Source organism: Triturus cristatus, chromosome 2_1 (genome assembly GCF_964204655.1).
Source record: "Triturus cristatus chromosome 2_1, aTriCri1.1, whole genome shotgun sequence".
NCBI lineage: Eukaryota > Metazoa > Chordata > Amphibia > Caudata > Salamandridae > Triturus > Triturus cristatus.
The window spans coordinates 35,950,031-35,973,554 of NC_140581.1; the positions used below are offsets into that span (position 1 = coordinate 35,950,031).

Genomic DNA, 23,524 nt, shown 5'->3' on the forward strand with positions numbered 1-23,524 from the left:
TTCAACACCACTTTCTCAGTCAACAGAGGGGCATATTCACAAGAAACTATCGCTGAGGTAACGGCACTTTATCGCAGCCAAAGTTGCGATAAATCTATCGCCCCATTCACAAGCTGGTGTTAACAGCCCAGAGCACCAGTTTACCTGCGATAGCAGCCGCAAAAAATATTGCCACAGACGACCCCCACAACTATCACTAATGAGATGCAGAGTAGGCGTTCCCGTGCCAAAAGCCACGACAACACCACTCCACAACATTCACAACGACCAGACAGAACTGCGATAAGAACACGAAACAGGCAATACGGTGCGTTAGCAGCAGGAAAATAACACCTGCTCTGACCTGGTGCTAAGTTGGACCACAGCCTGCACCACAAAAGGGAGCACAGCCACGCCTGAAGAACAACAGATGCACAAGGGCAACTGAACATGCAGCCTGGAGGGCCGAAAGGGAAACAACACCCGCCACAACCACCTCCAGGATCCCCCTCCCCATCCCCCCCGATCAAAGATATGCCACATCAGCTACACCCAATCACGTGCAAAATTATCTGCATGATGTCGCAAAATAACAACTGATGACATGCATGTGTCGTCACAAAAATGGGCATCACACATTCATTTCCGAAGCAACAAATCAAACTTTATTAAAATTAACACAGAAATGAAATGAAGACACATTGCGGCTCCCCTCGGGCCAATCCGTAGGGCACAGACTGCAAGACAAAAATCATGATGAGAAGGTGTGTCCTGTGCACATCAAAGGACAGAGAGAGAGTGAAGGAGAGGGAGAGGAAGCGAGGGAGAGAGAGAGAGAGAAGAAGAAGAGAGTGGGAGAGAGAGAGAGAGAGAGGAAGAGGGGGAGAGAGAGAGAAGAAGAGAGGGGTAGAGAGAGAGTGAGAGAGAGAGAGAGGAAGAGAGTGGGAGAGAGAGAGAGGAAGAGGGAGAGAGAGAGAGAGAGAAGAAGAGAGTGGGAGAGAGAGAGAGGAAGAGGGGGAGAGAGAGAAGAAGAAGAGAGGGGGAAAGAGAGAGAGAGAATGTCACCCCTGCGCACCCAGGCCACACTGCTCACCTGCTGCCACCGGTGTGTTTTCAACCACTTGCTGGGATGTAGTGCATGGCACATTCCGCAGGCCACCAGGTCTCACGTTTGGTGCTGGGTCTTGATTACTCCATGGCAGAGGACATAGTAGGGCACCCGGCCTCATCGCAGGCTGCAGACCCGCTCAGCCCAATAGGTGCCACCAACTCTGTGATCCCGGAAGCGTCGCCACGTGGTGGTAGTCCCGCGCTGCCTGCTGGCTCTGGCCTAGACTGTGGTCCAGCAGGGCACACAAAACCTGAGCTGTCCGGAACGCCGGGACAGGGCATCATCGCAGCCTACACACCCGCTCAGCAACTTAAGGTGCCACTGACTCAGTGCACCCAAAGTCGTTTTCCCGTGGCGGGGTGCCTGTGCCGGCCACAATGCTCCAGGTGCCACTAACCCTGTGCAAGCCCAGCCAGCACGCAAGGCCTTGGGTGCCACTAACCCTGTGCAAGCCCAGTAAGAGCCACGTGGTGGCAGGCCCGTGACGGACGCAAGGCCTCCGGTGCCACTAACCCTGTGCGCAACAACTCATGGGCCCTTTACTGGTGGAGAACCGCGGAGCGTCCGTCATCCAGTCGCCACCGGCAGAGGGGAATTTGACGTCGTCGGCCCCTTATGTTGGCGGAGTCACATGGCCTGTGACCCCTGTGCCGAATGGGTGTGGTGTGCGTGCAAACCTGCCCTCAGGGAGTGGCTGTGACATGCTGACAACTAAACCAGTGACCTGCACACCACCATTGAGTACGCCTGCGATGGGTAGCAATGAGGGCCCCCCCCTTGGAGCGTAAGAGGAGTGGTCTGGCCTGCCGTACACCGGACCAGCGCAGGGCTTGCAACAATGACACGTGGGATCTGGGCGTGGTTCAGTCCATGTCCGGACATGGAAGTGACTGATGCGTGTGTCCCTGTTGTAGTGTTCACGGGTTCCGGTACACAATATGCTATGTAGCACCCTTTAAATGGCATCCCACAGGATGAGCATCATTGACGCAAGGAACATCACTGTCCCTACATTGACCCACACATTCATACATGGATGATGAACGACATAACACAGCAGTGCGTCACTGGATGTTTATTGCACATCCAGTGCAGTACTGCAGCTGGAGCGGTACAGGGCAATGCTGAGCACACTACACGATATGGGCCCGTGGAGGGCCAGTCAGAGTCCATCCGGGGATGACAAGTCCTGCGGAAGAGGTAGGGTACAGGCCGCAGTGTGGTCACCGTGTCATTGGTCATCAAACAGGATAAGGCAGTCCATGTCGCTGTCCAAGGTGAGTGCATCAGAGTGTATCGGGGGTCAGTGGTAGGTCATGGGTCCATGTGCAGCACCAAGCAGGAACAGGCCAGGTGGCGGAAATGAATGCTCGTGCCTCCTGATCACAAACCCATCCACGTCCTCATCCCTGGATGTGTGCTCTTCCCCACCTGTGGGTGTTGCAGTGCCGGCTGGGGCACTGTGTGCCACTGACACATAAGGGGCCAGAGGAGGGTTGTCGGCCGCACTGTGTGGCAGTGACACATCAGGTGCCGGAGTGGATAAGCCTGCCGCACTGTGGGGCACTGACACACCAGGGGGCGGAGATGTGGATGGCGTGGGATCAGCAGCATTCATCAGCGCCACACCTTGTGGCAGCAATGCCATGATGATGGTCTGCAGGGCATGGTAGATCCCAGCTACATTTCGCTGATGTACAGCGGTGGCTGCAATCCTTTGCGCCTCCATCCGCACCATGTCCTCCATGAGCCTCCGCATGTGTGCCAGCTCACGGCTGCTATCGCTGGAGCCCCTCTGGGCGGACAGGTGTTCTTCTCTCCACATCAGGAATCCAGCGATGTCAGTCAGGGCTTGTTGGAGGCCATGGAGTGGGCCTAGACACTCATGGATGGTGTCCAGTTTGGTAGCCATGAGGTCATACTCCACCCGCACCTGCTCAACCGTCTCCCTCTGGGCCTCCAGCTCAGAGCGTTGGAAGGCCATGTGTTGTTCCTGGGGGTCTTGGGAGACTGGCGAGGCTGTGGGTGCCTCCTGGTGGGTGGTTTGGGTGGTGGGTGGGGTCTCCTCAATGCAGCTGGTCAGCCCTGAACCTGGAGGTGAGTCGCGGATGATGTCAATGATGTCTAGGAGGGTTTGGGTGTCGATGCTGGGGTTGTCCTCCTCGTCATCAGTGAAGAGTGGCTGGGACTGCTCTGCAGGGGGTGTTGACGGTGTCCCTGCAATGTGAAGGGGAGATGGTGTATTGCAATGTGTCCACATGTATGTAGCCGCATGGTACATGTTGACATTCAGACAGCATGGCATTGTACATTGTGACAGTCTGTGGATCTGGATGATGACCCAGAGTCATTGAGGGTGTGCACTGTGCTGTGCTTGATTGTGCGTGTGTGCCATCGTGGCCATCTCCACCCATCTCTCCAGTACCTGGTGGTCCCTCACCCTGTTGCGATTGTGTTGTGTCCTGTCGAGCAGTGTCCGGTCCCCCGACTCCGGCCACTGTATCCACACTGATGGCTGACAACACCAGCTCCTCCATGTCATCCAGCTCGAGCTGTGGCGCTGGGCCCCCACCTCCAGTCTGTATTGCTGCCTTCTGGTTGGCTGCAAGTTTCTCCTTGATCTTCCGCTTGATGTCATTCCATCACCTCTTGACCTCGTCCATTGTCCTCTGTGCTCTCCGACGACATTCACCTTGTCCACGAGGTCCCGCCATACTCCAGTTTTGGTGCCCAATGACACGTTGGGGGTGACAAACAGTTGTTGATGGTGTTCCATCATCTCCGTGACTATGATCCTGTTCGCTTGCGGATTGAACTTTGTCTTCCTCTTCTTCTTCTCCTTGCCCTTCCCTGTCCCCGGGGTCTCGGGCTGGTCATTCGGGGTGCTTGTGGGGTTGCGCTCGTCTACTACGCCTGCCCTGGCTGCCTCCATGGCGCTTGGGTGTTGGTCAGTTTGTGTTTGGGTGCTTTTTTCTACTTTTATAGAGATTTCTCCCGCCGGCCAGGTGTGTGTTGCAGGCCTGGTGCTGCTTATCACTGATTTCCTCATCGCACTTTTGCCCATCGCAGGTTTTTTGGTGTTGTGGTTTGTGTTTCTATCTCCATCGAGGTGGTTGTGTCACGGACATTGTCTGCGGTTTCGGCATACTATCGCATGGTACCACCTTGTAGTGAATTCCACGTTGACACAGGGTTATTTTCCCGCAATGGGCTGCGAAGTTGAGAGTTGCGTTAAGCTACTCTTGCAGTAGCTTTCACACGTTCTTGTGAATATACCCCAGAGTTTCCTGACAGCGATTGGGGCCACGCGGCATTGGACTTTTTTGAATTGCTGCCAGCGGCCAATTACAGAAAGTGTGTCAGGCCGCCTCAGGGAGGAACAAGTGAGGTGCTTAATTCCCCTAAATTGAAACCACTGGGCGATAACTGCATGCGTGTTGAGTCTCTCAGAACAGGAGGAGGCACGCGCTTAGCCTGCCTAGACTGCAGCCCAGCGGCCGTACGTGCGCAAGGGAATGTTGAGCCCCTCAAGGAGGAATACAAGGCTGCGCACCCCCAGCTGATCTCATTACTTCAGAGCGCCTCCCCCACTTTCTTGCATGAAGATCCGGCATGCAGAGTGATGCACCTCACAGTAGGGTAGTCTCCGGCCTGCAGCACCCACAAGAGAGGCACAAAAAGGTGTGAACTACCTGCTCCCCTATAGGAACAGCCAAAAAGACAGTGATCAGGAAAGAGGCAATAGGCGGGTCTCACCTAAATCATCCTTCACATGCTGAACAAAGTGTTCAAAGAGACTGGAGCCCCTTCACCCATCCCATCTGTCAATGGACAGTGCCACAGGAGATCCTCTCAGCAAAAAAAAAATCGAATTTCTATAGGAGCTTTGCGTCTTCTGTCTCTACATCAGCATTTAGATCTCCTCGCTCCTGCTTCACTTTCCGTGAAAGCAAAACCACCTCCATCTTGTGAACAGGATCAGGCCATGGAGGGACTTCCAAAATAGAACCCGCAAACTTTTCATCACTTTGCTTCCCTAGTACGTACAATGTATATACTATACTGGTAACTTATACACCTATGCACAATATATTGGAATGTTGGTTGATAATACCTTTTATATCAGAACATTCTCTGCTGTGCGGTAGAAATAACCTAGAATGGGAGGAGGTGACAAAACATGTGTAACATCTGACTGCGCATTGACAAGACACTCTTAGGCAATGCCAAATAACTCAATTTCAGTGAGTGAGTAAAATGTAAAATAGTGATGTAAAATCATTAAATTAGACCTTTTCTCTTTTCTGCACCAACTCCTCGTACAGACCCTGTATCAAAGTTGACATACTGCCGACTATGTGTAAAAGGGTTGGCACATAACAGGCTAATGCTCTTAATGTTTAAGGGATGTGTACACTCAGACTGGCATGTTTAAGCTGCCTGCCCTGGATATGGAGCACGATGTATGATGTATTTTACTTTCTACAGCTTACATCCTTAGTTTGCTTGCTTTCTCCAAAAGTCTTCTCCCGCTAATACTCCTAAACCCTGTATGAAAAATTGAAGTTGACTGACTCCTGCTTCATTTGTCGCCATTCTGTCTTCAGTGACCCGCTTCATACCTTCCATCCTCTGCATGCTGTCTGTTTCTATGTATACATTCCTCTCAGTCTCAAGCCTGCCTCCCTTTATGTCTCTAATTATACTTCTGCAAAAGGCTGACATCTCATCTCATAGAATACAAACTCTCCTACTTTAGAACGCAATCCCTGCAATCTAACATTACCTAATCTCTGCGGGCCCTATCTATATCACCAACGATTGAATGTATGTCGTTACAACGCAAACTTTTACAACGCATGCACTTACAACGCATTTTTTACAACGCAACATCCACTACAACGCATTCCATTACATAGCATGACACTACAACGCATTTTAAAAAACCACCTTTACAACGCATTCCATTACATCGCATACTACCTTTACAACGCATACCATTACAACGCATAATTTTAAATTGCATTTAAGGTAAGTATTGTATAGTATAGGGGTAAAAATTATTATTCTAACTCCAGGGGGTGCAACAGTAGGGTAAGTGTTGGATAGTATAGGGGTAAAAATTACTATTCTAACTCCAGGGGGTGCAACAGTAGGGTAAGTGTTGGATAGTATAGGGGTAAAAATTACTATTCTAACTCCAGGGGGTGCAACAGTAGGGTAAGTGTTGGATAGTATAGGGGTAATAATTGCTATTCTAACTCCAGGGGGTGCAACAGTAGGGTAAGTGTTGGATAGTATAGGGGTAAAAATTACTATTCTAACTCCAGGGGGTGCAACAGTAGGGTAAGTGTTGGATAGTATAGGGGTAAAAATTACTATTCTAACTCCAGGGGGTGCAACAGTAGGGTAAGTGTTGGATAGTATAGGGGTAAAAATTACTATTCTAACTCCAGGGGGTGCAACAGTAGGGTAAGTGTTGGATAGTGTAGTGTAATATTATGCGTTGTAATGGTATGCGTTGTAAAGGTAGTATGCGATGTAATGGAATGCGTTGTAAAGGTAGTTTTTAAAAATGCGTTGTAGTGTCATGCTATGTAATGGAATGCGTTGTAGTGGATGTTGCGTTGTAAAAAATGCGTTGTAAGTGTAGTGCATTGTAAAAGTTGCGTTGTAAAGGTTGTTCCCCCCAACGATTACCATCCATCTATCTACCTATCTACCTATTTAAAGGAGTTTGTAGAGCGCTTGGTAACACCTCCCGGTGTGTCCCCGCGCTATGGAGAAAGAATGCAGCAGTAGAGGAAAAAAAAGAGGAAGGAACCAATTCACACAGCAAAGAGGCAAGTTTTCAGTTTCTTCCTGAATACGATTTCATTACTCTCCAGCCTGATATCTAGAGGCAGGAGGTTCCATTGCTTGGCAGCTAAGGTGCGGAATGATCTGCCACCCATTTTAGCTTTTTTGGGGCAGGTAGTTTTGAGTAGACCCATTCCTTTGGATCTAAGAGATCTGTTAGGTTCGTACACAGACACCAAATCAGACATATATACCGGAGCTCTGTGATGAATTATTTTATGGCACCAGAGCATAGCTTTAAAAACAATCCTCTTACTGATCGGTAGCCAGTGGAGGGCTGCTAGAGTGGGACGTGAAGGAGCTCGACGGGGAAGCCTAAGCACCAGGCGAGCTGCCGAGTTTTGTAGAACCTGTAGCTTTTTTATGTTTTTCACTGATGTCCCCATGAGTAGTACATTGCCGTAATCAATACGGGACGTTATTAATGCCTGCGTCATGGTACGCCTGGAGTTAATGGGTAACAGGTCGAGGGTGCGGTTGAGGGTTTTCATCACCCCAAAACACTTGCCAACAGTCTTCTTTACGTGGCTGTCAAAGGACAGTTTATTGTCCACCCATACACCTAGGTTCTTCGCCTCTCGTGTAGGCGAGGGCAGAGGACCCAGACAGCTGGGCCACCACTCTGTCGTCCATTTAACCTCATTGCCTCCCATAATGAGGACCTCTGTTTTTGTCCCATTAAGTTTCAGACAGTGTTCATTCATCCACATAGCCAGTTTGGACATACAGGCGTTGAAGTTATCAGCTTCCTTAGAAGGAGCATGGGTCAGCGATATGAGGAGTTGCCTATCTATCTATCTATCTATCTATCTATCTATCTATCTATCTATCTATCTATCTATCTATCTATCTATCTATCTATCTATCTATCTATCTATCTATCTATCTATCTATCTATCTATCTATCTATCTATCTATCTATCTCCCCAACGATTACCCTGAAAGCATGCTAAGTTTTACTTCAAAGCCCATGTGGGATTCACTCCCAATACGACTGAAGACTGAAAAGAATCTCATATCATTTCGAAAATCCTTAAAAACCTTGTTGTTTAACCTGTAGTGACTCTCTCGTCTTGCTCTACCCATGCAGGCTCACGCTTGGTTCTGAGCTGCCGTGCCTAGACACCGCCGGGTATTAGTGCGCATTACAAATATACATTTCATTTCATTTCATCACCTTAATCAACATTTAACCACTGGATTGACCACTATCCTTGGGCTACGGAGTAGCATGCTTCTCGTCCTAAAGCCCTTCAATTTCATGTCAGGTGTAGTAAGCGCTATATAAATAATATTAAAATTCCTATTTAATATATATCGCCTACTGGCAGTTGCCAGTAGATAGTTAGATCTACTTTTCCATAGACTGAAAATGTTTTGGTTTGCTAATAACTTTGTCCACGTTTGACAATTCGTCACAAAACTTTCCAAAACTAAACTTCACCCACCTTATTTGTTTCTTGGAAAGTGTCAGGGTGATCCAGCCAGTGGGGGCAGAGAAAATAGGGTCGTCCAAGAATACAAAAACCCCATATATTTTCTATAGACTTTTTTAGACACGGCTGCATCAAAAACTGTTGAACGGAATTTCACTAAATTCGGCAGGAAGCTAGATCTTGGTCTGGAAATTGTGCTTTTGATTTGGTTTAAATCTGTTCAATAGGTTTTGAGATATTTGGGGTGAAAAGGAATTATATATTTTGCCAGTTGGGCTAGAAAGAGTCCCTTAGGTGTCCCACTGCTGGAGCAGAGTTTTCTGTTTGAAAATTCGTTGGTTTTTGAAGCTCTGGTATGTCTATTTGTCATATTAATTTATTAATTACTAATAATTAATTATTTGTCTTGTGCAAGTGTGTTTATATTAATCAATCCGTTTGTCCTAATAAGAGAGAGTTACACGTGGGTACGCATAAATGTGCTGTTTAATAATAACGTGCATGTTTTCATGTTTAAACGTTGCTATGTGCTGTTTATTTTTGAGCACAAAACGCTTTCCGAATTAATGCTTTTCTATGTTGCAAGTGCTAGATAGATACATACACATAAGGGTATTAGTGGGGTTAACACTGTTTAATCACTATGCTGTGGTAACGTTGTTTTTGTTTCTTTTAATTAAGATGGTCTATTGTGGCCTATGGTGGCCTAGACAAAGATGGCCGATTTTGTAAGCCTGGCCTCGATTTGAAAGTAGAAAACCGTGATGGGAGAGAGCCCTGCTGAATATGGTCCTGAAGTCAGCTGACCACAGTCCTTGCTTGCCTTGCTAAAATTTCCGTGAGGACAGCAGCAGCCTGGGTAATCTCCAAGTGAAATGGAACGTCCTTGGCAGCCTTGGGAAACAAAGGAGCCTTAGAGAAAGACTCTGAACTATGGTATCATTGCCGAGGAGAAGTAGAACTAACAACATACATTTATGTTTCTTGGTTCCTGTTCCGTAGTCTTTATTTTGTGATTTTTCCTGAGCGGAGATTTTCAAATGTAGCAATGTTACATCCTTTCCTTCTCGCTCTGCTCAGCGGTCCAGCGGACATTACAACTTTTCTATGTATCTTTCCTTTGTTCGATTCATTATAAGAATTGTTAGCCTAGAGAGGCCACTTGCCACTTGCCATTTGCCTTTGCCGCGTACCGAATCTGCTTTGCTGAGGATTGATGCTGAAGGGACTTCGTCTTGAGAGACTTTACCGAGAGACTTGTCCTGACCCGTTCTGACATTTAGCTAGAATAGGTAACTATGAGAAAAATGATTTATTCTGATTGATTTCCATTTTGACTAATTTTAGATAAAGCAATATAATTTGAACATGGTGTTGGATATTATTTCTTGTCAATTATTGTGTATTATATTTTGATTATTGCCGTATAGGTTGTATAGATTATGTTTATGGACAGTCATAATAACCAGGTCTTATCGACCTCGATATAGATGCAGGGTGACTAGGAGTTTTCTTTCCACAGGTTTATTGCTGGTAGAGTATTTGAGCGTATGTTAGTGAAATGGGCCCTAGCGTATGATGAATGTATGTGCGTGTAACTGTGAGATTACTCTATCTGTGGTAGTGGGAATATTATACACACCCTGATCTCTATCAATTTCCTGGTAGCAGAGGATGGTTATTGATGATTGTCTTGATCTGATAAGATTGCTTGTACATTAGCTTATTGATTATTGATTATTGGTTGATGTTGGTATATGTACTAATACTATATGTTGGAGTCGTAATGTTGAGTTATATGTAGTGCTTCTGGAACTTGGGAGCTGGTAGCAGTTCCGTAGTAGGGCAGAGGGAAGTATATGCTGCTCTCGGGAAAGACGGAATTGTAAGGAATAACGTGTGACAATTGAAGTTGCGCGTCACATTGTCTGGGTTCGGAATCAGTGACATCGTCATATGTTACTATTAGATATTTCTGGTATATAAGGAGTGTGTATGATAGTGAAGGTTATCTGTGAAACTCTGGTCTTAAGTCCCAGGGATCCGTAAGGATTACCGTTAAAGCTTATCGCGGGAGAAGTAATAGGTATTCTCTGAGCTTGTTTGAGAAACTGGGCAGAGGAAAGCTGTTTAGTTGATGTATGTTATAATTCTGTAGTGGAGCAGATTATTCGCTGTTCTCGGGAAACAGGATTCTGTGTGTATGTACTATATTTTCTTGTATGAATGTGCGTAAATGTATATACATATTTAATTGATTGTAAGACTCTTTGGACAAGTCCTAGAGGAAACAGTTAAGAGATGTATGAAAGTTTGTTGACTCTTGAGGAATAGACTCTCTTTTACTATTCTGTGGTTAGCGAAGCAGACAATGGAGATGTTTTTATGTTGTAACTAATAGATTTTGTAGAAATTTTGACACGAAGTCTACTGAAAAGATTTTGTAAAGGAGGGGTAGACGAGTGACAGAAGACAGGAGACAAGCGACTGCAGCGACTGTTGACGTCAGAAAGACCGCGCTCTGATTGGATAGTGGATCAGAATAGTGTTCGCGCTAGGATTGGTGCGTTGGTGTGAGCCGCGCAAGGATTGGAAGAGCTATTTAGTGACGTAGACGCTCCAGGATTGGTGCGTTGGTGTGAGTCGCGCTGCTATTGGTTGAAAATTCGTATTGTATATTTATAATACGGAAAGAGTAGAGAGTTTTTGGTAAACAGTAAAATGTATTACCAAGAAGAGAAAAAGAAGAAAACATTTTTTGGTAAAATTAAAAAGTGGTTTAACAAGGATAAAGATGTTAAAACGAGAGAGGGTGAGTTGTTACCTCCAACGAAAACACCTGCATCCTTCATGGCTGCGAAATATGGGTTTCATACCTGTATATGGTTGGAGATTTGGGTTAGGTATACTAAAGAAGATGGTGTTCTAGCATTTCCAGAACATGGTTCATTTAATCTGGCCGTGTTGAGAAATTTACGGGAAAAGATGTTATGTCTAGACCCGAAACCAAGACCTACACAGTTCGAGGCTTTAGTGGAATGGGAAGAGGAACTACATGAGCGAGAAAAACAGAGATCTGGAGGGTACTACAGGTATATGTTTGGGAGGAGACATGATCGTGAGACTCATCATGGTCGAATGAAAAGGTGGCGAGATGTTAGTATGTCAGAGGGATTATATCCGATGAGAACAGTTGAAGGAGGAGCAGAAAGGGTTCCTGAGTCAGAAATGAGAAAATATGGAGTTAATGAGTATGAGGATGAGGTCTTGAATGACATGATTTACAAGAGACCACCTCCATATAGACCAGAACCGGATAAGAGTACACCAGTTGTTTCTCCGATAAGAGATACAGTTTGTGTCAATGAGACAGAAAATGAGACACCTGAGTTAAGAAGTGATCACTACCTTGATGAGAATGCCAGACAATTAGCCAGAACTACAACAGAGTTGACTGAGAAGATTAGGGAGTCAACGAAGAATCTGGAAGCTGTTACGGTGCCTGTAACAATAGGTCCGGTTATGCCTGTGTTTGACAAACAGAGGACAGGTGAAAATGGACTGGTGATTCCATATGTTGGGAATAATTTGACAAATTCAGTTGGTCCTTCAGGAGATTCAGGCAAAAGAGCAGAAAGAAGTGACCTGAGACAATCAAGACATGACATATGTAGTGAAATATTGGATACTAGTGAAGCTAGTTGTTCAGGGATGCCAATTTTAGAACCGCAGAAGAGAGTGGTTCCAGTGAGAAAAACTGCTGAAATAACAGTTGAAGATTTGAATGATTGGATGAAAGTTCTACAGAAAAAGGGTAAAGATTCACAAGTAATTGACGTGGCTAGGTTGCGTGTAGAACTAGAAGAGCTTGTTACAGGAACAGTTCCAACAGAAATTCTGAAGAGTCATCATGAGGGTGAATTAATGTTTATGTGCAAGAACATTACCTGGAGAGCAAGAAATACACATGACAGGCTAAGAGCAATAGCGAATGAGCAGGGAGTTGACATTGATAAAGTGAAAGCTTTACAAAAAACCTACAGGATGGATTTTACAGAGAAGGATATTGAAAATTTGAATGCTACTGGTAGAACAGGACAGATTAAGGAAATGGTAGCATTATTGCGAAGATGGGGTGATGTAGAAAAGTGGAAGGATAGGTGGTATAAGAAAAGAGAGGAAGCTGAAGATAGAACAACTTATTCAGCATTTCCAGTGAGAGAAAAAGAGAAACCGGTGGATAATTATCCTATGAGAGAAATACCTGGAGGAGGATATGTACATGTTCCATGGACCAGACAGGATATTTTATCATTCACGAATGATTTCCCTCGATTGAGAGAAAAGCCCGTCGAGTGGTATAGGCAGGTAGATAGGTTTGTGAAATTGTCAAAAGTGCTGTGGGTTGACCTGAATAGTCTGTTTGATATAATTGTTCCAGCAGACTTGTGGACTGAGTGTAAAATAGTTGTGAGTTGGCCTACTGAGGAATATCCAAGAGACCCAAGAACAGGGGCACCAGATCCAGAGGTAATGAGAAAGTATGATCAAGTGATGGTATACCTGAAGAGTAAAGTTCCTGCAAAAGAGACAGACTGGGTAAAGATAGATTGAACACAACAGGAAGCGAAAGAATCAGTTCATGCTTTTTACGAGAGGCTGATACTAGCATTTAAACAATTCAGTGGAGATGAACACCTGGGTGACAAAGATTTGAGTCATTTTGTATACAGGTTTGTATATGGCCTGAGACCTGAGATTAGTGAGAGAATTCGTGAACACACAGTGGACTGGCAGAGTAAGAAAGTAGATGAGATTCTGAGACATGCGAAATACTTCAGTGATGAAATTGAAGCGAAACAAAGAAAGCTGAAAGAGAAAGCAATGTGGGCACAAGTGAAAGTTGCGGAAAGACAGGAAGCACAGTTAGTGGAACAGGCGAATAATCCAGGAAACAATGCAGGGAATAGATCTAGATATGCAGGGAAAGGAAAAGGAAGTCTTGAGGAAGCGAAAAAAAAGTTTCCTTGTCACAACTGTGGCCAATTGGGGCATTGGAGATCAGAATGTCCTAATCCACCATTAGTGAGTAATGAGAATAAATCCTTAAATCAACAGGTGCAGAATGAAGGAAATAATCAACAGCAGCAACAACAGAAAGTTGTGAGACAGCAGAGTCAAGAGCCAAAACCGCCCTTGCCGCAGAATAAAGGGTTACAAAAGTATAATCAGGATTCAGGATTCTACAATGATGAACAGGTAAACAAACCAAGACGTTCAAACAAGGTACAACAGTACTTGTTAAAGAGTGAAGGGAGTGAATCTGAGGGTGATTATTGACGGTGCCGAGGAGAGGAAGAAGAGTGCATACTTGGTGCAACTCTAGAAATAGACCAGGCAGGACCATTTGTGGATGGGAAAATAAATGAGGAGAGTGTTACTTTTTTGGTAGACACAGGTGCGACAAGATCAACTGTCAGGTCAACAGATGTTAGAAATCTTCCTCTCTCGGATGAAGCAATCCAAGTAGTTGGTGTAGCCAATACGCAAATCAGAACACGTGTTACTGAACCAGTAAGAGTACAGATAGGGAAATTTTCAGACATGCACAGATTCATTGTCTGTGACACGAGTCCAGTGAACCTGTTAGGTAGGGACTTGTTGTGCAAGATGAACTGCACAATTTTTTGTACACCGGATGGAATAGCCTTTGAGACACCAGATGAGGATGTTTTGTACCGAGTGACTCTAGAGAATAGAGAAAGTGAGTTAATTGGTGCATTTGCTGTGTTTAATCCGGAGGATTTGCCTCGAGAGCTGAGAGACACAGTAAAAAGGACAGTTTGGGATTTTACTGGAGAGGATGTGGGATTGATGAATAATGTAGATCCAGTGAAAATTGCAGTAAAAGAGGGAATTACATATCCTAACATTCCTCAATACAAAATGACAACAGAAATAATTGAAGGAATAACTCCTATAATTGAGAAAATGATTCAGCAGGGAGTCCTGAGAGAACTACTGAGTAGTCCGTGTAATTCACCGATAATGGGACTAAAAAAGCCTAATGGGAAATTTAGAATCGTACAGGATTTGAGAAAAGTTAATCAAATTGTGGTGGCATGTTGTCCTATCGTGCCAAATCCATCAGTGATCCTGTATCAAATTCCACATGATGCCGAGTGGTATACAGTAATTGATTTGTGTCATGCGTTCTTTTCAATTCCATTACATCATGATAGCCAGCCGATTTTTGCATTTAGGTTTGGCCAGCGTATTTTAGCATGGTGTCGTATCCCACAGGGGTATACGGAGAGTCCTTCGATATTCAATCAGTTATTGAAGAAATCGTTGGAGAGTTTGATCATGCCTGAGAGCTCAGTACTAGTGCAGTATATTGATGACCTACTTGTGGCATCAAAGACACGTGAAGCTTGTGAAGTAGATACCATAGCTTTACTGAATCATCTGGCCGATGGAGGGTTAAAGGTATCTCCAGCTAAATTGCAATTTTGCAAGAAAGAGGTGCATTATCTTGGACACAATATTGAAAAGGGTCTGAGAAAAGTGACGGATGACAGGATCAGAATAATCAGAGAAATGAAAGCCCCAAAAACTCAGAGGGAAGTGAGAATGTTTCTGGGTATGGTGGGTTATTGTCGTCAGTGGATAATTAATTTTTCTTTGATAGCAAAGCCACTGATTAAACTGACAAAAAGTGAGATGACAGACCCATTGGATCTAGATGCAGAACAAATGGCAGCATTTGAAGAGCTCAAAAGTAAAATGTGTGAGGCTCCAGCTTTGGGTATGCCTGACTATGAAAAGGAGTTTGAGTTGTACTGCAGTGAGAGAAATGGATGTGCACTTTCAGTGTTAATTCAGAAGCATGGATTACTGAGAAGGCCTATTGCGTACTTCTCATCGACACTTGACCCTGTAGCTGTGGGTTTACCAGGTTGTCTGAAATCTGTGGCTGCAACATGCAGAAGTCTGGAACAAAGTGAGGGAATCATAATGGGATATCCTGTAAGGGTATTCGTACCTCACAATGTGGCAATTCTTTTGACAAGAAGCAGAACCCAGTACATGTCACATAGTCGGTTGACTAAATATGAGAAAGTCATTCTGGGAGCATCAAATGTGACTCTTGAAAGATGTGTGAATGTGAATCCAGCGACACTCTTGCCGGATATTGAAAACGTGGGTGTAAAGATGGAAGATGATCATGATTGTTTGGATGTGCTTGAGTACTGTACAAAACCGAGACCAGACATAAGGGATCTTCCCTTGCATGAGAGTGATCATGTGTTGTTTGTGGATGGTTCATGCCTGAGAAATGATGATGGTGTGTTATGTGCAGCATATGCGGTGTGCAAAGTTTCAGAGGTCATGGAAGCATCACCATTGAAAGGAGTGAAATCTGCGCAAGTTGCTGAATTGATGGCATTGACAAAAGCTTGCGAAATTGGGAAAGATTTGAGGACAACTGTGATGACTGATAGTCAGTATGGATTTGGAGTTGTGCATGATTTTGGCCAGCTTTGGCTACAAAGAGGTTTCTTGACATCGAGTGGAACTCCGATAAAGAATGCTGAAATGATTGGTAAATTGCTTGAGGCGATACAGCTGCCTAAGGAGTTAGCAGTTGTAAAATGTGCTGCCCATGGACAGGGAGAGGATTTTATCACGGTCGGAAACCGTTACGCAAATGATGTTGCGCAATACTGCGCCAAAACAAATCAGTCCATTAATCGGGACCGAGAGGGGGAAATGTCTTTTCTCTCTGTGATGTTTACTAATGTCTTAGAAACATGGGATGAAGTGAAACAGTTGCAAGATGAGGCAGGAGAGGAAGAGAAACAAGATTGGATTAAGGCAGGATGTGCTCCAAGAGAAACAGACCATGTTTGGGTCTACAGAGATGGCAGACCAGTAATGCCTAACTCCATTATGTCGTCAATGGCAAGAATGTATCATGGCCAGGGACATTTGGGGAGGGATGCGATGGTTAGGTCATTTAAACAAACCTGGTACAATGCAAAGTTCAGGACAATTGCAGAAAGCATCTGTCAAAGGTGTTTGGTTTGTCAGCAATTTAACACTGGGAAAAAGACAGTGGTGAGTCTGGGAACAATAGGCAGAGAAGGAGGTCCTTTTACAAGAATGCAGATTGATTTCATTGAAATGCCCCAAGTAAACAGACTTTGGTATGTTCTAGTGGTAGTCTGTTTGTTTTCAAGGTGGGTGGAAGCTTACCCGACTAGAAGAAATGATGGAATAACAGTGGCAAAGTTACTGTTAAGGGAGTTGATTCCTAGGTACGGGTTTCCAGGAACAGTTGAGTCTGATAGAGGTGGACACTTTCAAAATGAACTCATGGGTTTGATTTGTGAAGCATTGAAAATACAGCAGAATCTACATTGTGCATACCGACCAGAGGCTTCTGGTGTGGTTGAGCAGATTAATGGTACAATCAAGAACAGGATTGGAAAAATGTGCTTAGCCACTGGCATGAAATGGCCAGATGTTTTACCTCTAGTGCTGATGACTATTAGATCTACTCCAGATAGAACTACTGGCTTGAGTCCGCACGAAATAATCATGGGACGTGCAATGCGCCATGCATTTGTGCCTGTCAACAAGTTGGTGACAATAACTGATGACATGATTTTGGATTACTGTAAAGGCCTGGCTGACGCAGTTCATTCTGTGTTTCACCAGGTTGGAGAAGAAGCTACCACACTTGAGAAGAAGCAAGCCCATGATCTGAGTCCAGGAGACTGGGTGAGGATTAAGGTACACAGAAGAAGAAATTGCTTGGTTCCAAGGTGGGGAAGGCCGAGACAAGTTATTCTGACTACGACAACTGCAGTAAAGTGTGCTGGAGTGAAACACTGGGTACATGCAAGTCATACTCTGAGAGTTCCAAACCCAAAAGAAGGGACTGGTAAAGAGTATTTTGAAGAGCCAGATTCCAGTGATGATGAAGATACAGAATCAGTGGGGAAATAAGTAGGAAAAGCTTCGAATGAACCACTGCGAGTATCAGAGAAAAGATCAGATTCTGTAAGAAAGCCTGAAGTTTCAAAAAGCAGTGAAGGAAAAAGAAAAGAAAAGAGAAATTTCACAGAGACTACTCCTGAACCAGAAGAGGAGGAGATTGAGGAACCACTTGAGATTATACTTGAAGAAGTAGGGTCAGAAGAAGATAGAGAGGGAAAGATTGCGGAAGACCCCCGAGGAGGTGTAGGGAACATTCTTGATGAGCTAGGTGAAGGGACAAGTAGACAGCAAGAAGATTGCGTGTCGGAGACTCGAGGAGGGACAGAAGTAGGGAAATCTCAAACAGTGGTGAAAGAATCTGTGGAAAAAAAGAAAACTGCTAGAAAACAAAAACAGAAGGCACTTGAAGCAGAATTGGATGATGAGAATGAACAAACAGAGGGTCGAGTTCTGAGAAAGAGAACTTGGATTGGAGAAAGAAGTAATAAAGAAATAAAGCCGAAAAAGGTGATAAAAGGAGATCGTTGGCCTAACAACAGAGTTAAGAGGCTGAGATACAGAATAATAAGAGCAAATACATCAAAAGCTGAACAAGTGAATGAAGTATCGAGTCAAAGTTCAAAAGCTGAAGGAGAAGAATCAAAGGAATCAAAAGAACCAGTAGAAATAAAAAGAGTAAGAAGACCCAACCAAAAGTACAGATCACCGGAATGGTCTTATGTGGCACTGTCTGAAGAAGGAAAAGAAGAAACAGTGACTCGAGATAATCCGGAAGAGATCTTGAGAGAAGTGGTTGAGGAAGATACTGGTGAAATTCTGAAAGTACTCTTGACTGACATTGGAGAAGAGTCAAGTACTGAGGATTTTGATGTTGGAGATCTAATACAATTTGATGTTGAAGAAATTGAAGTGAAGAATGACAAGTATCCAAACTGAATAAAGGAAGGATTCACTTGGATTAAGTGAACGAAAGGATCATTTGGAAAAACTGAAGAAAGAAACATTTTTGGAAAGTATTGTTGAAGAATTTAAGAGTTCCAATTTCAGTAGTGGAGTAGTAGAGGCTAAATTAAAGTAGTAAAATGGCTAACATAGAGGATAATCGAAATAGATGTGCCTTCTTTAAAAGGTGGTGTAGAATGTGCTGCTGCTGTACTGGATTATTAATGCTTCTATGGGGTGTTTTAGTTTTATTAGTTACTTTTAAAGTTGAGTTTGAGATGCATACAGAGAATGTGACAAATGTAGAGAAGAATTTGCAAAAAGTAGTTCCGATTAGAATTAGTAATACTTACATACACAAAGATAGGTCAATTAATAACTTTTCTAGTAATGTTTTTTCAAAATTGTTATATGAATATGTGAAAACAATGGAAGTGAGGGATTGCTACGTTTGTATGCAATTACCTGCATCCGTTTCAGAGGGTGTTACTTATCATCATTTACCAGCTACATATGGTATTTCTTGTAGTATTTTAAGTAGTGTTTTTTATTTGTTAGGGAAAGTAGATTATAAGATGTCTAACAGAGATAGTATTTTTGGGCATTTGCCAATGAACAAGGAGCTGAATCCAGCTAAAGAAGCTAACACTTTTGGTGAAATTTTTATTGAAGAAAAAGGATTAACATTAGATTACATTTTTAAGAATAATTTAACTTGCAGTCTGAAAGGAGAGGAGAAAGCTTTCCTGGATATGATAGAGGAAAGGAGATTGAACATGCAGGAGAAAGCAGGAAAATATAAAGTGAGTGAGACAATTTGGAACATTGAGATGGGAAAAGAGTTGAAGAATGGGGCTAGTCCAACTTTAGCTTTAGATGCACCACAGAAGGGTAAACTTTGCATTACAAGAAGGAAATCCCAATATGATACATATTTTGTTGGGACTAGTGAGTGCCATGATACATACTTCATTGCAACAGGTTGGGGTTTCAGAGGTGGAGAAGATACAATTTTTCCAGGAGTATGCTATGTTTGTGGGAACAAGGCTTATTACAAGTTGCCTGACCATTGGTATGGCACGTGTTATGTGGGCCTGGTTTTTCCAAAGATTTTTCATATAGATAAGATAAGAGATGTGGAACATATTAATTTACTAATGCGTTTTAAGAGAGAAACTTGGTCTGAAATAGTGGGTGATATTTTTGGAGTTTTGATTCCAGCAGTGGGAATTTCTTTGAATGCTTATGGAGTTCGGAAACTGTCCACAGTGGTTGATCGCTTATCGACAAATACCGCTGGAGGGCTTCTTTTGGTGAATACGGAATTAAGTGCCGTACGTGCCATGTCTATGCAAAATCGACTTGCCCTTGATATTCTATTGGCCAAGGAGGGTGGAGTCTGTGGAATGCTGAAAGTTCAACATTGTTGCACTTACATTCCAGACGAAAGCAAAGACCTGAAGGTCTATATCAAAAATATTACTGATTTGCATGAAGAATTAGTACCACTTGAAGCTGAGAATTTATGGACTAAAATAGCTAATAAAATGATAGCTGTTAAGGATTTTATTGCAAAAATAGGTAGTACTATTATAGGTAGAATATTGTTTCCTTTAACTTGTATAATTGTTGCTTTATTGATACTGAGATTAGTGTGTGTGTGTTGTAAAAACAGGGGAGGGAAGAAGAAATTGAATAAAGAGAAGAAAAACAAGAGGTTGAAAAGAGAACCGCAAGAAATTGAATTGGAAGAATTGAGGGAGAGTGTTTACTTAGAGACAAAGAGGGATGATGAAAGAGTGACTGGTGTGTAATGTTGTGTAAGGGGAAAAAGACATTTCCGATTTCTCCTAAAATGGGACTAAATTTTCACTAATTTTTTTTCTGGGTTTATTTGGTGATAAAATCACCAAAGGGGGGATTGCTGGAGCAGAGTTTTCTGTTTGAAAATTCGTTGGTTTTTGAAGCTCTGGTATGTCTATTTGTCATATTAATTTATTAATCACTAATAATTAATTATTTGTCTTGTGCAAGTGTGTTTATATTAATCAATCCGTTTGTCCTAATAAGAGAGAGTTACACGTGGGTACGCATAAATGTGCTGTTTAATAATAACGTGCGTGTTTTCATGTTTAAACGTTGCTATGTGCTGTTTATTTTTTAGCACAAAACGCTTTCCGAATTAATGCTTTTCTATGTTGCAAGTGCTAGATAGATACATACACATAAGGGTATTAGTGGGGTTAACACTGTTTAATCACTATGCTGTGGTAACGTTGTTTTTGTTTCTTTTAATTAAGATGGTCTATTGTGGCCTATGGTGGCCTAGACAAAGATGGCCGATTTTGTAAGCCTGGCCTCGATTTGAAAGTAGAAAACCGTGATGGGAGAGAGCCCTGCTGAATATGGTCCTGAAGTCAGCTGACCACAGTCCTTGCTTGCCTTGCTAAAATTTCCGTGAGGACAGCAGCAGCCTGGGTAATCTCCAAGTGAAATGGAACGTCCTTGGCAGCCTTGGGAAACAAAGGAGCCTTAGAGAAAGACTCTGAACTATGGTATCATTGCCGAGGAGAAGTAGAACTAACAACATACATTTATGTTTCTTGGTTCCTGTTCCGTAGTCTTTATTTTGTGATTTTTCCTGAGCGGAGATTTTCAAATGTAGCAATGTTACATCCTTTCCTTCTCGCTCTGCTCAGCGGTCCAGCGGACATTACAACTTTTCTATGTATCTTTCCTTTGTTCGATTCATTATAAGAATTGTTAGCCTAGAGAGGCCACTTGCCACTTGCCATTTGCCTTTGCCGCGTACCGAATCTGCTTTGCTGAGGATTGATGCTGAAGGGACTTCGTCTTGAGAGACTTTACCGAGAGACTTGTCCTGACCCGTTCTGACATTTAGCTAGAATAGGTAACTATGAGAAAAATGATTTATTCTGATTGATTTCCATTTTGACTAATTTTAGATAAAGCAATATAATTTGAACATGGTGTTGGATATTATTTCTTGTCAATTATTGTGTATTATATTTTGATTATTGCCGTATAGGTTGTATAGATTATGTTTATGGACAGTCATAATAACCAGGTCTTTTTGACCTCGATATAGATGCAGGGTGACTAGGAGTTTTCTTTCCACAGGTTTATTGCTGGTAGAGTATTTGAGCGTATGTTAGTGAAATGGGCCCTAGCGTATGATGAATGTATGTGCGTGTAACTGTGAGATTACTCTATCTGTGGTAGTGGGAATATTATACACACCCTGATCTCTATTACCACGAGAGAGTGAAATTGAAAATGGAGCCCTGTGATTGCTCGAGAGGCCCATTTTTCCCGTGAGCCTTCACACCCTTTTGGAAACGAGAGGCTCCTGAGAGTCCCATGAGAGTGAGTGCTCAGACGGTTTGGCTGTTGAAATGTTAGAAATAAAACATTAATGTTTACAGTAAAAAATTCGAAGTGTTGTGGAAATAAAGTAAATAAGCTATATACAAGGCCAGCAGAAGGGCATGCTGTCTCCTTGGATTAAGAGAGGAGGAGTATAAGAGATAACTACTGTGAAGAAAATAAATGTATATCATTTTTGACTAATTTCTATGATATCACGGTACTCTCGCAGGATCGTGAATAGTAAAAAGGAGTAGATGATTTCTCAATGCACTTAGTAGGAATGCATATTGTGGTCCTTGTTTATGAGAGGAAGTGTGTAAGAGATAAGTACTGTGAGGATTAGAAGGTTAATTCTTTTTTTTAAAGTTACGATTTTGGGAGACTCCTGCGGGATCATAAAGAGAGTAGGTGACATCTGAATACTCTCTGGTCTGCATTCTTCTTACTGTAGGAAGGAATCTTAATGGAGATGGTGTTATCAGACTCTACTATTTGTGGTCATTGGTTTGAAAAGAGTTGTGAGCAGAGTTAACGCTCATCCACACACCCTAGTATGCACACCTAACATCTGAGTGAGAGGTCTGGAAGGAGAAGCTAGTCCCTCCCCACACCCTACTACGCTCGTGCATCGTCTGAGAGAGAGGTCTTAAAGGGGAGCACAGTCCCTCCCTACTAGGCACTCCCATCATTACAGAGAGAGGTCTCATCAGAAAGGCCAGTGCCTCCGCACACCCTACAACGCACACCCATCATCTGAAAGGAGAGCCTTGTACCTTGCCACACCTTACTACGCACACACATCATCTGAGAGAGAGGCCTGAAAGGAGGGGCCAGTCCCTCTCTGCACCCTACTACTCACCCCCATCATCTGAGAGAGAGTTGTGAAATGAGAGGCCGTGCACAGCGGGGGTTGCATTTACGTATGGTTATTAATTATTACTTTACTTTAAAAAAATTGTAGAAATTCACTGGAAAAAAATCAAAGGTTAAAATAATGTAATAGTTAGGTGTGATAGAAGGATCTGTTTTTATTCTTTAAATAAACCTTCAAAATTCACTGAAAAAGCCAAAGGTTAAAGGAAAGTGAATTTGTCGGTCTGAACATGAAAGTTTTGAAAGTAACAGAAATTCACCAGTTATAGTTAACATCGCTAAGCATAACTTTCACCCCAACCATGCACTGCGTATGCCTTTACATATGACATCACTCACGACATGTTCTATGACATCACTCATGACATCATCCAAGTTTCAATGTACCACATATTGCTGTATAAATGGCTGTGGATTTACACGTAGCATAGTTCACAATAACAATCAACCACAGACATATGGGAAACCCTCATTGAATCTGGCGGTCCATCTGTATGCCACTGTTCAGTGAAAGCCAAGTTAAAGATTGCCAATTCCCAAACAAGTCTCCTGTGAGCAGCGCAAAGAGCGCTGCCGCTCACACAGGATAAATCTTGTCATTACAAAGTTCAGAGTGATTCGGTCAGTTAAAGCCTCTACCGGTTCCAAAGTATTCTTTATGTTTGCAGATTATCCTTTACATTTGCAGATTCAGTCATAGCGCACATTATCATTTCTTTCAGGCAAGCAGACACCCTGGCAGGAAGGCTTGTTTAGCTGCCTGTCCGGATTCAGTTTCACAGCACAGGAGACTCGCAGAATGCCACTTCAGCTGAACCATTGAAATCATCAGAATTAAGCATCCTGGGACAATTGTCTTTTTACAAAAAGTAGGGGAACAAGTTCTTATAAATCAAATAAGTCTGGGCACGTCATGCTCCCCTGATCC

The 23,524-nt window shown here is 43.3% G+C and overlaps 1 protein-coding gene across 3 annotated transcripts in view; it reads right to left on the reverse strand.

Annotated features, from left to right (window-relative positions):
* The window catches only part of LOC146863662 (long-chain-fatty-acid--CoA ligase ACSBG2-like), a 524,673-nt gene that overhangs the window by 500,075 nt on the left and 1,074 nt on the right, over window positions 1-23,524 (reverse strand). The window lies entirely within an intron of this gene.